Genomic DNA, 15,454 nt, shown 5'->3' with positions numbered 1-15,454 from the left:
CAGGATTCTCTAGAGTACAGAACCAATGGGTGTGTGTGGGTGTGTGTGTGTGTGTGTGTGTGTGTGTATAAAGAAATATGTTATAAGGAATTGGCTTATAATAGTACGGGAACACAGAAGTCCCAAGATCTGCACTTAATATCCTGAAGATCCAGAAGAGCCAGAAGTCTAGTTCTAGACAGAGTCTAGTCCTGAGAAGCAGGAGAGCCTATGGTATAAATTCCAGTCTGAAAGCTGGCAGACTTGAGATCGAAAATGGCCCATGTTTCAGTCTGAGTCTAAAAGCAGGAAAAGACTGATGTCCCAGTTCAAGGCAGTCAGGCAAGAGGAATTCCCTCTTACTCATGGGAATATGAGTCTTTTTGTTCTATTTAAACCTCAAACTCATTGGATTAGCCCCTCCCCCCCACATTAGAGCTAACTACTTTACTCAGTCTACTAATTCAAATGTTAATCTTATCCCAAAACACCCTCACATGTACAGCCAGAATAATGTTTAAGCAAATATCTGGGCACCCCATGGCTCAATCAAGTTGATACCTAAAATTAACCTTTGTTAAATCCACCTCTTGTCAACTTGGTACCATCTCCTTAAATCACACTTAATCTCCGAGTAAAGCCAATAACAAGATCGTAATTCCACCTAGCATGATACAACTGTCCTGCGTATAACCAAAAATGTACTTACTCCTTCGCAAGAAGGAGGCAAAGTCCTTAAGAGGTGTTCACTCTTCTTCTTGGTATACCATAGTTTCAATACTACTATGTAAAGCAAATAAAACTTAAATACTATGATATAAAGTCACCATCTTATATTACATAATATGAGAATAAAAAAGGGAAGAAAACAAAGATATTTGCCATATGCACACAAACATATTTATAACAAAATAAACAGGAAATACTCGTGACATTTACACTCATTTCTGTACCTGGTCGCGTAGCTGTATTTTTATGAGCACCTTCTTCCACTGTCCATTCTATAACCTCTTTGCCTTCAGCCGGCACCTCAGCTCGTTGTGATTCTTTACCTGACCTGGGGATGCAAATTTCATTTCTAAGTGATCTGGTACATTAATAGTTCTGCATAGATTAGGTTATTATGATCTTTCACTGATCTTAATCATAGGGTCTGGTAATACTCTAAAATGACCTAAGGGATCTCCTGGATTCCAGACACAGTCTTCCTTTCCCCCACTGTGGAGTAGCAGTCCAATTTCCCCTTAGTAGTCAGAATCAACAACCCAGCCAACACAATAACTCCCTTTTTCACCTATTGATTCAGAAGCGTGAGAAGTGCAGAGTGGCTGGGTGGCAGTCTCAACTTTTAGTTCATTCTGTGTGTGTGTGTGTGTTTGTGTGTTTAGTGGCTCAGTTTTGTTTTCTGCAGGAACAAACATTTAAGAGCCCCTTACTCCATCAAAAGGAAAGAAAACAAGTGTTCCAAGAGACACCAAGTGTGAGTACAAGCAAAGAAATTAGACCCTGATAACAAAGTGGTAATTACTCCAAATATCAACTCCCTGTGCCTTGCCTAGAAGGGGACAAAAAGTTGGGCCTCAGCTCCCTTTCCTGGGCCTTCATGGAGGTGGGGACCCAAAGCCTCGAATGTTTTATATCACCAAGCGAAACTGATAGAAGATGGGGCAGATGTAAATTTGGAACAAAAGCATCTAACAGCGAGGGAGCTGCCATTCACTGTAAGCTCCTTCTGAACCATCCCTTAGTGGGGTCAGGAACGTGGACACCATCTTATCCTCCATGGGTGACCAAAAAGGCAAAATGAGTGTGAACTCAGCAGTTTGCTTGCAAATGCCATAGCCACTGGCATTGCATCTCCACCAGGCCCTAGGGCTTGCACTGCCCACTGGTCCTGGGTAGGAGCACCAGGTGTCTTACCCACTGCCCCCTCAATGCCAGCGCCACACTTGCCTACATGGCTACCTGAGTTTCCCCAGCGACTAGGAGCTCAGGAGTTAGGCTGGCAGTCCTGGGCTTCCATGCTGCACACCTTTCAGCATGTGACCTCCACTGAGGCCAGCCTGGCCCCTGCTCTGGCCTCTTCAGAGCCCACCACTAAGCCACCCGCATGTTCCACCAACTGCTTGCATATATATTTTTAGTTGTTACCTCTTCTTGATGAATTGACCCCCCCTTCATCATTATATACTGACCCTCTGTTTTTGACTATCATTTTGTCTGCTATAACTATCCCTGTTGTCTTTTGTTTGAGTATAGAGCATACTTGCATAGAGTATCTTTTTCCATCCCTTCCCTTTGTGCCTTTGTATGTCCTTAAAGCTGAAGTGAGTTTCTTGTTGGCAGCATATAGTCTGGTCTTGATTTTTTACTAATTGAGTCACTTATGTCTTTTGACTGTGAAATTTAATCCATTCACATTTATAGTAATTATAAAGTAATTACAAAAATTATAAATACTTCCTAATGCTACCTCATTAGGTTTTCTAGACATCTTGTAGTTTCTTTGTGCCTTTGTGTGTGTGTGTGTGTGGACTTCTGTATGCTTTGATTTCCTTGTCTTTTTGTTTTATGAATCTACTGTATGTTTTTTTTGCTTTATTGTTACCATGAGGCTCACATAAAATATCTTATGGATACAGCAATCTGTTTTATACTGATAGCAGCTTCATTTTAATTGCATACAAAAACTTTAAGCTTTTACACCCCTTCTTTTTGCTTTTGATGTCACAGTTTACCACTTTTTAAGTTAACAATGGCTCTCTTAGCCACTAAATGCAATCATTAATTTAAAATCTTCATCAAATTTTCTCTCTCCACAGCATAATACTATCAGCCCCTCAATTCTTTTGAAAATATTCTTCTCTCTCAACTTCTGTTACACCATAGTTTCTTCCTATCTCTCTACTCTCCTTTTCTAGGTCTCGTATAAGATAATTCTCCTCTCCTGACTCCTCCTTCTCCTGACTCTCAACTATTGGAGGTTCTCTCAGTTTTTGCTAGGTCCTCCTCTAAACTGCATTTTCATGTCTAGCTTCAACTAACTCCAATATGAAGATGACACAGATTTGTGTTTCTACCCAGATCTTTCTCCTATGCTCCATACCATATGAGCATGGGTCATATTCCATTTATATGTCTCAAAGCCCACCTCACACTCTCCCTCTTCTAAGTCTTGGCCTTTATCCAGTGTTCCCAATCTCAATGAATGTTGACAGTTTATTTTTGATTGTATAAATGAGAATTCTAAGACTCTTTGTTGACATTTTCCACCCCATCATATCCTTACATCCACAATCACCCTGATAATTCTCTTTCATATATCTTTTTAAATTTCTTCCATTTCTTCCTCTTTCACTCCTCTCTCCTCCCACCCTCCAAGTCCAAGATAACATTACCTATGGCTTGCATGACTTAAATAATATATTAACTTTTTCCTCCCTTGAGTTTATTTCTAAACACTTCAGTCTATTATTCATACTTCAACTAAAGTGACTTTTTCCTTTTTTTTTTTTTAAGATTTTATTTATTTATTTGACAGAGATCACAAATAGGCAGGGAGGCAGGTAGAAAGAGGGAAGCTTAGCAGAGAGCCAAATGCGGGGCTCGATCCCAGGACCTGGGATCATGACCTGAGCTGAAGGCAGAGGCTTTAACCCACTGAGCCACACAGGCACCCCTAAAGTGACCTTTTCAAAATGGAAGACAAATCGTACATTCCCAATGTTCAGCACACTACAATAGGTTTTCTTTGTATTTAACCTGAAAAGTAAAAAAATTTTTAACATACCTATAAGACACTGCATAGTTATACCTTCCTCTATCTTTGAAGATAGATCTTTAACTTATTTCCCTCAACCCTTTTCTCTTACCTTTTACCACACTGCACTCTAGACACACCGAGTTTGTCTCATTTGCTTGAATGCTCCATACTTTTTCATATGACATGATCTTGTGAAAAATCCCAACTCTTGTGCACCCTAACATAATCCATCCCAATTAACAGATGGGCACAAGCCTCAGGAAGGCTTTCACTAATTGCCTGACACTAGATGGTCTTAAAGCAACATATACTCTCATTTGGGTTACTTATAATTGTATTTCTTTCATAATTTTATCCATGTTTACTTTCCCCAATAGACTGAAATTCTATTAGGGTTTACTACGATTTCTTTATTCACAGCTATGTCCTCACATCCTAATTGCCACATTGATTAAAAACTGATGAAACTAGATAAACAATAATTTATTGAGTGTTGCTGGTATCCAGACACTACAGAAATCATATAAAAACATCTTAGATATGGCCCTTACCCTCAAAGAATTTGCTTTTTGGTTTAGGAAATGAACATAAATAGGAGTGAAAAGTAAATTCCAACACAAAGTGATTCACATCTAATGTTATAACATGAGAAGTCACAGCACAATTTTAAAATAATTTACAAAGCAATATAAGAAGTAAGATGTTTATAGGTAGAATGATCAAATGGTAAGCTGTGGATGAAAAGAGTCTTGAGCTTGACACTGAAAGTTAGTTAGAAAGCCAAAATTGAAAATGTGTAAGTTTCTTCAGAGAAGAATGGAGTGAACATTACTCCAGAGGCAGGCTGTCCTTGGGGATCAGGATCAGGGTGTTGCCCTCCCACTAGCCCTTTTAAGGATCCAACAGTCTGTGAAAATGAGCAAAGACTATAGTCCTAGAATGTGATAAAAGCCAGGCTGTGGTAAGATAAGAATTTTAGTGACTAGAAATCCTGAAACAAAGCTTTAGTATTATATTTCTGTAAGGTACTAGAAGCATCCTTGCTGCATAACTGGAATGTAGGAAGAAAGGTATGAAAACCCGGTGGGCTGATTTTAAGAACAAATTTTGAACAAGTTGAAAAGTTGTAATCTTATTAGTTTCCTGAATTCTAATGAGGTCTTCAGAAATATCAGCACATAAAACAGGATGTGGGTTTATTCCCCTTACTAATAAGAGTACTTTATGCCTTCAGCATCCTACTTTTCATGCCTAGATGCACCCTCAGAATCTTCTTTTGAAGAAAACTGACCTTAGAAATTGAACCCTCATTTTGAAAGCTATGTTTTTCTTGAAATATCACCCCTAAAAGAACAAAGTTGCATATTTGGCAATACCAAACACAAACATATTACTTTATCTGTGAAATCATCATTGTGCAATAGAAGAATTAAGAAATTCACAGTCTCTTTTACAGGACTTCGTGCATTCGAAATGCTAATGTAAATTGATTTATAGCATTTCTGTGGATGTGTACCAATAACAATATCAAGCTGTGTTACTTGATCTCCAAATCACAATATCATCCAGACTGAAAATGATTCAATATTCAAAAACAGACTTTTGTTTAATATGCTCTTATGAAATTAACATATCACATAGTTTTAAGAGTCCAATGTTTCCACAAGGCTTGTTTTGAAAAAGATCAATTTCCCTGCCACCCCCACCACCATGCTTGTTTCCTGAGACCAGAGACATCCACTTAATTGCTTAATTTCAGATTTAGGCATTAGCTATTGATTTCCAGCGATGGAAGATGAGAATCTCACTCTTTCAATCTGCTTCCTCCACCTGTGTCCCACCATTTTAGCAGTCTCCACCCTCCACTCTGCTAGTGTAGACATATCATAATTTGTCTAGATTCAATGTTAATTCATCTATGCAAAGCAAGTCAACCCTGAGTCATATGATAGATGGTGTCACTTTCTTTCCTGCACAATGTTTTTCCTGGGATTCATAATAGTCTTGTTTATAGCTTGCTTAATTTTTTTATTACATTATCACTAGTTTAAATACAAACTCTGTCAATCATTTGATCCCTTTCTATGAATTAAAACACATGGGTTCTATTTCATTTTTTGCAACAATCACTATAGCCTCTGATTTACTCTAGTCTAAATGTAGAGAATAGCTGTCATTGTAGAGCCTCCCTTCTTACGGGATTCTCCTTACTTAACTCTTCAGTTGAATCCAGTGTCCTCTGAACCCCTTCCTTGTCTCCCTGCTTGATACGTATTTTCATTTATTTCATGTTTTAACATAGTATATTTTCTTCACATTATTTGGTATAGAATCCTTCTATGGAACTCATTTTCCCTAAACATTTTTAAACCATTTATCCACTATCTTTAAGATTTCACTGATGTTGTTGAGAAGTCTAACTCATTTTCATTTTTATCATTATCCTGAGATCTTATTTCTTGAAAATTGTTGAATATTCTCCCCCCGCCCCGTGTTCTAAGATCTCGTGACAATTGTCATAGCACAGATCTCATTTTCTTCATTGTTCTTGGTACTCAGCAGAGTGTCCTAACCTGAGTATATGTCTTTCAGTTCTAGAAAATATTTTTTAGCTATTTCTCTGATTATTACCTTCCCCGTTTAATGTATTTCTCTTTCTAAGCTGGCCCTTTAATTTTCTTATCTTTCCTTTCTTATATTCATCTCCTTTTCCTTTTTTTTCTTTTTTGAGAGAAGATTTCTTTAGCTTTATCTTCCAAACTTTAAAAAAAAAATTTTCCACGATAGCATTTTTAATTTCCAAGTAGTATTTTTTAAAATTTTCTACATATTAAACTTTAGCAGTATAGTGTTCTTATTTCATAAATGCAATATCTTCTCCTATCTCTCTATTTATGTTTTTTTAAATCTTCTTTTTCTTGCAAAGTCTCAGTTTCCTACAAAGACTTTTTCTCCTTTTCACATGATTTTGTCTTAGACTCTAATAGTAGATTTCTTCATTGTCTGGTGATTCCTGGCTGCCTGCACATAATGAAAAGTGAGCACTTTCCAGCCGATTGGAAGCTCTCTGCCCATGGTAGGGCTTCTTCATTGCTGGGTTCATTATAAGGTGGTCTGGCTAGGCAATTAGGATAGAGGATCCAAATGTCATTATCTTTAAGTCTTTTTCTCTTGGGCTAATTAAATTTAATGGAGAAAGTTCTTCCAATTTTCTATCTGGAGGGTAGGAGTCTAGCTGCCAGCATTCTGGGAGACAGGCAGTATAAAAATGTGAGAGGACTTCAACTTTCCATATGTAATCTTTCATTTAATATCTGGACTATCAATACAATATGCTTACTCTCAAACATATTTATCTGCCACACTCTCTCCATTAAACATTTTCCAAAGAATAAATTTCCAGCCTTCTGTTAGGGTGAGGAGGCACAATTGCCTAGCTACACACAGTGGTTGAATGGATCAGGGAGACTAAATAATGTATATATGGGCTTTTGACCAATCTCCTTTTTAGCACCAGCCTCATACTCTTCTAGAAGTGACTGTCATAGCTAATTTTTCTGATTTTCATAGGCTGCTTGGTTTAAGTAGTTCTGTTTGTGAGAGTTTGCTACTGCTGATTTGTGATATCGCTTTCTGGCATCTAAGTCACTTATCACTCATCCTTTTGCTTGCTAGCTTCTAAATATAAGGGTGATCTATTTCTTTCTTTTTATTTCCGTGAGTGTAAGTCTTTTTAAGAACTGCCTTTACTACTACATTAGTAGGGCTTCAGGGGAGTTGATGTAAATATGTGTGTTCAGTCTGCCATGTCTGGGCCCCTTGATTAGCTGGCTACTCATCTGTATTAATGAGAGTATTAATGAACATTTCTCAGAGCTCTTATGAGGATTGTATGAAATGGTATGTGTAGAAGTACCAGGAAATGGGTTCGGGATGTTATAATAGGCACTCAAGTATTTACTGTCCCTTCCTTTTGGCAGTAACTACAACCATCTCTCCCATCTTAGTCTCTCTTCCTGTCCCCATCCATTCTCATTCCGCTGATAAAGAGACTGAAGGTCAGATGGATTCATATGAGTTATCCAAAGACATGCAAACCATTACTGTCATAGAGATCTAAATATTTCCTTTTCTTGCCTTTTTATACATATATATCATTCTTTTTCAGTCTGAATCCTCATACATAAGGATGTTAGTATTCTTTTTATAAAACCAGGCTTGTCATTTTCTCTAATATATAAATAAACTATAGATACAAAATATGATTTACAAATGGTTCAAAGTGTCATTTTTAAGTTCCATTTAAAAGGAACTAAGGGGCACCTGGGTGGCTCAGTGGGTTAAAGCCTCTGCCTTCAGCCCAGCTTATGATCTCAGGATCCTGGGATCGAACCCCACATTGGCTCTTTGCTCAGCAGGGAGCCTGCTTCCACCTCTCTCTCTGCCTGCCTCTCTGCCTACTTGTGATCTCTGTCTGTCAAATAAATAAACAAAATCTTGAAAAAAAAAAAAAACTATAGCTGATCAGCAATGGCAACAACTAGCTATGTCATAGCTTGCCCCAAATTACCACCTGTTACCTTAAACAACTCTCAGAATTTGCACATTTTCCCATAAACCGTATGTCTAAGATCACATCCTAGAACACAAGGTGTTCCATTCTTGCTCCCATATCATCAGTCTGCATACTGGTGCCAGATAGATGGGGAAAGTCTATTTGAGGAACTTCACAAAATAGATCACCTTCAAAGACCCCAATTCTGGTTCCTCCTGAAACCTAAATTTTTATTTTAAGTATTTTCAGTTCATTTGAGGTGCACCTAGGTTTAGAAACCACTTTAGTGGAGTATATATTATCTACATAGAGCAGAAATACAAGAGTATTTTCTTAAAGAATTAACAAAATGTCCTAAGAAGAGATTTTGGAAGTTTCTATTATAGCCTTCAGTTTAGATGGCTCCAAAAAATTATTGGAATGAATTTTCTTCTTGATCTTAAAACTCTGAACAAGTTCTCTAACACTGGGTGCCTGAGCAGAAGCAGAATCTGAAGCAGTAAAGAAGGCACTCAGGACCTTGAAGCATTATCATATTCTACAGCAGTTTTTCTGGCAAAGATGAACATTGTGTGCTCTCAATACACTGATAAATTGGCTAACAGCTTTTGCTACTGACACCTAGAAATTACACCTAGAAGGAGTGTTGCTAACTGCTAGAAATTCTCCTTGGACCGAACATGTTGGTCTTTCAGGAAAAGTACCATCAACTAGAGATTGCATTTCACCAAACTTTTGTAAATTTTATTGTTAAATTAAGTTATATTTAATAAGGTGTTCATGAGGAAACAAGGAAATCAATGAAGATTTCCTCTACAAAAATAAGGAATTTCACCTAAACAAGAAAGTGTAGGAATGGATGAGTCATTATCCTGGTTTTTTTTTTTTTTCTTATGAATTCAACTTTCTTATAAATTCTGGTGAATTTAGCATAAAGTCCATATGGTATATTTATAGGTGTTAAGCTCTAAATGAATGTTTCAAATGGAATCACAGAATTTTATTACCAAAAGAAATGAAACATTATGCTAGCTGCTACAAAATCCTCACTTTATTGACAAATAAACTGAGACTTAGAAAACCTAAACGTGTTATCTATAGTCATACATCTAGTGGTTGACATCAGAACCTGATCTTCTAGTGACTAGAGAAATTTTATGTCTACCACACCACTTTTCTTAAATTGTGTCTTTAAAAGCACAGGTGTCCCAAGAGATGTTACTAAGTGTTTGGTGGGGGAAAAGGGTATGTAAATTTGAGTAAATGTCTTTTGAGTTTCCACAAGGGGTAACTGGGGACAGGCTTTCTTAAGTGTTTGACCACATATACTTCTAGCCATAATGACTACTAAAATTTCACAGGAGTTCACAGAACATTTTGGGAAATCGTGTTTTTTTCTTTGTGACTGAATTCTGTCAGCATTTCTGTGTAACTGTCCTCATGGAGGCTCTGGTACTAAATCTTGTTAACTTAGTACAGATCCTTTCTTGTTGCTGTTTGAATAGTAATATTCAAACATTCAGTATTGAATAGACAAGATATTGTACTAGAGTTCAAAGATATAACATTGCCCTAAAGAGCTGTAACAAGACATAAGTTCTTTGGAAGAATATTTTTGTAGTTTCAATTTCTAAACTAGGTTTTCAGTTGCAGTTTGCAGGGGGCGCTACATTTGTGTATGAGATTAGGAAGTATGTAGTTACATTATTGTAACCATTTTGGAAATTCTTGTCCTTGATCTATACAGACTAGATCTACACTTGCTTTAACTATGCTATTATTACTTCCATTCCCCCTATTTCTGTTTTACCTTTAATGTGCCTTGAGCTCCGCAGATAAAAAGATTATCAGAAGTACAAAGTGCTGTATTATTACTACAAGCATAAAACCTCTTCAGTTCATCAGTGAAGGTTTGGCCCACTGACTAAAATGGTCTACATTTTTTGAAGTATGCTACCAACATATTTCTGAAGACTTACAAAAATTCTGAAGGACATACATTGAAGTATATTCTGTCTTTTGAATGCTCAAATGCCTGTTTCTAGGATTACATGTTTAGTTTCTCTAAAGATACTTTTAAAGTAACTTTCCCTCCTTTTCTTCCTGAGATGAAGAGGAATAATTAGGTTCATCAGTCTACTTTCTAATAGTAGTTTGACACATGGTAAAAATTGCTTGTTTCACCGATATTGACAATTTGTTAGTGCTGCCATCAAATTGATGGTCATTAAGGGAGTTGGGAGAGAAAGATCTGAGAGTATTTGCTTACTCTACTCCTTCTCAAATGAATACACATTTTCAGGAATAGACCAGTTAACACATTTTAACTGATGAAAATTATCTGAAGAACTCCAAAGAAAATCCAGCCACTGGGATCATAGGAACATGCAGTAATCATTTTCACAATCTATAAACTCTCACACATAGAACTTGACTCCACTCCCTTGTATTCACATTCCTTTCCTAGGTACCACTAAATTCTAATCCCCCATGTACGAAGCTTTATATGTAAGTTTTTCTTCCTTTTTGTTCATCACCATCAGTCCCCAAGCTCTGATCACTGCCATAATCCTTTCTACTTCTAGGCATTTGCGTAGTTTACCATCTTACAATGGGGTTATTTTTATTCTCCTGATCTCTTTTTTTTTAAGTTAAGCTAATTTCATCTTTCAACCCAGGTTGTAAATATCTTAAGGGCAATTACAGTCTTGTGCTTCTTTTATATATCCAATCACAGCACAGAGAACTTAATTGGAACTCAAAAACACACATCAGTTTTGATTCACTAAAGGACAGAGATAATGGGAAATTCAAATAATAAACCAAGAGGAGATATCCTTAACTTTGAATCCAATTACAGAAATTTCAGATTTCCCTTCTGAGATGGTTTCAGTAACACTGATCTCTAGAATAAGATGGACTAAAAATGGTGCAAGGACATGGATGTTAGGGCTCTTCGATGGGTTAATGCAGGTTAAGGTAGCAGAAGTGTAAGCGATTTAGAATACTCATATTATGCAGCTCAAGGCTCTTATACTACCTTCAAAACTTATCCTACATCCATATTTTATTAGGAAAAAAAGGCCCTTTATGTTAAAGGAGAGTGACAAGAAATTTTAGTTAAAATTTTGACCCTGATTATTTTCCCAAGGGGCTCAGGGAGCAGCTTCTCATAAACTCTCAGGAGCAGGACAGTTTTATGGTGGTCAGAAAACAGAAAAGAAGGTCTTACTCTCATCGTTCTGCCCAGTGCAGTAAATGGGGTCAAGTGACCCCACTTGAGATAGGGGCTGGAGAAGATAATCGAAGGCGATGTGTGCAAGCATAAAGATAACATTTCAAATAAAATTTAACGTCATGTAGTAACAAAATCCAGAGGCAGGAAACCCAGACGCTGTGCCTACCTCTCTTACCAGTGTGATTTGTGACCTTAGGTCTTCTCACCTCTCCAATCTTTAGCTTCCTCACCCAAGAAATAGGTAATAGTAGTGATGATACTTATCTGAGAGCAATGTTGTTAGGTAGAACGAAAGACTGATTTTCATGGTGTAATGAACTTTTTTATTGACAGATCAACAAATGGACCAATTATTTTCTCAAATGCAGTGAAATAGCCTGCTCTAGATATAATTAAAGAAATTGTATGCTCAAAAAATGTAGAAAAGAGGATGTTCCCAGGTATGCCATGGCCATGATATCAGGCGTCGTCCAGAACTTCTGCTCAGCAGAGGCTTGTACAGTAGGAACAATAGTTCTGTGTCCCAGGGACCCAGAACAAGCCTAGATCTTTATTACCTTTATCTTTGCCACCAAGCAACAACCCCCATGGCTTTACCATGGTGTAAGCATTTATGGTCTTAGCATTTATTGAAAAAGAACTTGTAGGCCTTGACAAGTGAAATACCAATAAACAGAAGAATAGGGGGTTAATCCAAAAGGTAAATGGAAAAGCAAATCTACGCACCAAAGATAGTAGTGGGCAAGAAGAGTCCAGAAACTGGAAATGCAAGTTGTATTTATGAATCACAGGTCATACACAGTATAGGGATACTATGGATATGGGGACACAGGGGAGAAGCCTCGGGACCTCCGATTTTTATTAGACAAAGAAAGAAAAGATTTTACGCTCCCCAGCTCCTGTACCAAGACAACATGTGGTAAAGGAAATCATTTTAAAGAAAGGCTCAAATTTCAAAGGTTTCTGATTGCTTTTTTTATGCTGCTAAAGGTGGAGACTCAAGATAGAAACTTTTAAAAATTCTATCTTTATTCTTTAATTTCTTAGGAAATACCCTGACAATCCTTTTTGGTTGTGAAAGACAACGTTGCTGTGGTCGGAAAGCTTATTATTTTTTCTATGTAAAAGAGGAACATAAGCTTTTGTGGTTTTTTCTAGCAGCTCCATGAAGAAGTTGAAGGAGACCCCCAGAGAAACAGAGAGGTAGGAGAAATGTTATCTTAAAACGGGGAAGAACAAACTCCAGAAAATTGAGGTTATAAAGTGGGGGGAATGGTGGGGTAAACAGCTGTTTGTTTTGCACTCCCAACATCCCATCTCTCTTTTATCTGTTAACATCTTTTATGTTGTACGTCCCTTGGTGTACACTATCCTAATGGTGTCCTTTAGAAAGATTCTTTCATTCTCTCCATCCCTCCCTGCCACTGCTGCGGCTACCACTACGATTACTGCTACTACTACTAGTACACATACACACAACATATCAGCACAAACAATAATGGTAAGTTAGTAGCCCCTACTGAAATTTGATATCTAAATAACATTACATTTAATTCCTAGTAGCTGTTTCATACTCCAATGCCTCCATGTGCCTCCCCATACCAACCCCCCTTCAATTTTTTTAATGGCTACATGGATTTTTTTTTTAAGCGATTCCAATCTAAATTGCACATGATATCTTACTATCCTGCTGCAACTAGGAAGTAATCTGAAGGGAGATATATTTATATCAAAGAATATTCTGGTCCCCCAACATTTTTCTCCAAGCATTTTATCACTTGTTGATGGTCCTTGATATGTATACTTTAAAAAGTGTCTCCCCAGTTTTACTTTTTGTTCATTTAATATTTACCTTTTTCCATGTTCCATCCAAAAGTCTGGACATAATACAGCAAATCTAGTAGAGTATGCTCATTTTTCTTTAGAAAAACAGCTCTTAGGACTTTCTATGAGTCATTGGAAAACTCTTTCTCCCAGAGCATTTATACTTTAATTTCAACCTTGTGTAATTCAAGAAAATATCTCGACATTTTGTTAGAATACATACTGTTTTCCTGGGATACCAAAAAACTGAATTGCAGCTTTATTTGCCAATTGAAGAACGAGGAGAGCATGCCTAAATTTCCGTTCACAGATTCCTAAGACTTGGGGACTCTATCTGCATGAAGCTGTCAGTGAAATCTCGAGGAGGTCTGAGCACAGAGGGGAGTGCAATAAGAGACTTGGGTCCCCAATCTTTCTGCACATGTGTGTCAATCAAAATCAAAACAAAAGAAAAATTCCTAGTAATTTTAACATTTGGTATAAAAAAAAAAAACCTCAAATGGAAAAATACTATGCTTAACTTATCCAATAACGATTAGACTGAACTATAAATGTTTCAATTCATTATTACTCTCAAAGCCTCATCAAATAAAACTATTTTAATAAAAATCATATCCTCCCTGCATGTAACTTCTCTCTTCAGACACAATACTCTATTTTGTAATTTTTAACTCCAGTTAAAAAGTATAATTTTCACATAAAACATGATTCTTAACATGGTACAATGCATAATGTCTGTTAAAATGTTTATCACCTCATAAATTACACATAGATTCTTGCAGTGGGTCTCCTTGCCTCCACTCTTTCACACACCTACTCTCTCCCTACTGAATCTTTTAAAGACACCGGTCTCCACATTTTATGATACTGCAGGGAAGCATCCAATAGCTTGTCATTGCTTATAGAATCAAGCTTAAATTTAACTTTTGGGGATCTTAGTTCTTTTCATCTTACCTCTTCTCTCTAGTCCCACTTTTCCTTGTTCCTACCAAAACGTCCTAAATCTTACTTTGCTCCGATACTTTACCACATGCATAGACAGGTGTACCAAGAAACTCATGAACCTTAAACTTCAGGGCTTCTTGCTCATGCAGGCCCCTGAAGGGGGCTTACCTAACTTTGTTTTCATAATTTTATTTATTTTTTCCTTAAAGAGACCGGCAAAGAGTTCTAACTTCTCCTGACTGTATGTTAAATACATTAAGTCTATTGTCTTGTTTAAACAGAGCACCCCCAGATTTTCCTAACTTCTTCTTTCTGCTTTTCACTCTAAACATTCAAATCTCTTCTTCAAGGCTCAAATCATTTCTTGTCCCCCCCCCCCCATGAAATATCTCATAGCTACTAGGACCTTCTGGCACTATTCATTTATATTTCTCCCTTTTTCTCAGATTTGATTTTTCTAAGATATTTATTTATTTATTTATTTATTTCACAGAGAGAAAGAGAGAGAGAGTGAAGAGCAGGAACACAAGCAGGAGTAGTGGAAGAGAGAAAACAGGCTCCCCACTGAGCAGGGAACCCAATGTAGGGCTCCATCCCAGGACCCTGGGATCATGGCCTAAGCCGAAGGCAGACACTTAACAACTGAGTCACCCAGGTGTCCCTTTTCTTACATTTTAAAATAATGTGTTATCATCTTATTTTTTGTGTGCTCTCCTAAGCCATCTGAAATACATTTGGAACACAATATATGTGTATACATATATACACACATAGATTAATAGGTCTCACAACTCCAAGTAGGAATTTTGCCTATGCTATGTACTTGGTAATTCGTACTATATTGCCTTTTTTGTTCTTTGACTATATAGATATTTTATTCTAGCCCAGGTAGTGGAAAAGAATTTTCAAACTAGTGCTAAATAATCCACATGGTATTTCATATGCCCTGAACATTCATTTATTCACAACATATTTAGTATGTACTAAGTATGTGGTAGGTACTATACTAGGTATAGTTCAGTAATGACTACAAACAATGAATAAACAAGAATCCGTGTATTAAGTGCTATCACGGGGGCATCACACCTTTACTGAAAAAGCGCTGGACTTTGTCTCCCAGTCATGTAGGGATAAAGGGGAGCCATATAAT

General features: G+C 37.1%; 1 long non-coding RNA gene across 1 annotated transcript in view; it reads left to right on the top strand.

Moving 5' to 3' along the window:
• Positions 1-14,838, top strand: part of LOC309841476 — a 44,442-nt gene extending 29,604 nt beyond the window's left edge. Inside the window, exons 3-4 of the long non-coding RNA XR_014299150.1 lie at positions 12,697-12,738; positions 14,798-14,838. This is a non-coding gene — a long non-coding RNA (uncharacterized lncRNA). The remainder of the gene's footprint in view (positions 1-12,696; positions 12,739-14,797) is intronic.
• Positions 14,839-15,454: the final 616 nt, after the last annotated feature.

Source organism: Mustela nivalis (assembly GCF_964662115.1).
Source record: "Mustela nivalis genome assembly, chromosome: 10".
NCBI lineage: Eukaryota > Metazoa > Chordata > Mammalia > Carnivora > Mustelidae > Mustela > Mustela nivalis.
This window is presented reverse-complemented; position numbering and strand designations above follow the sequence as displayed.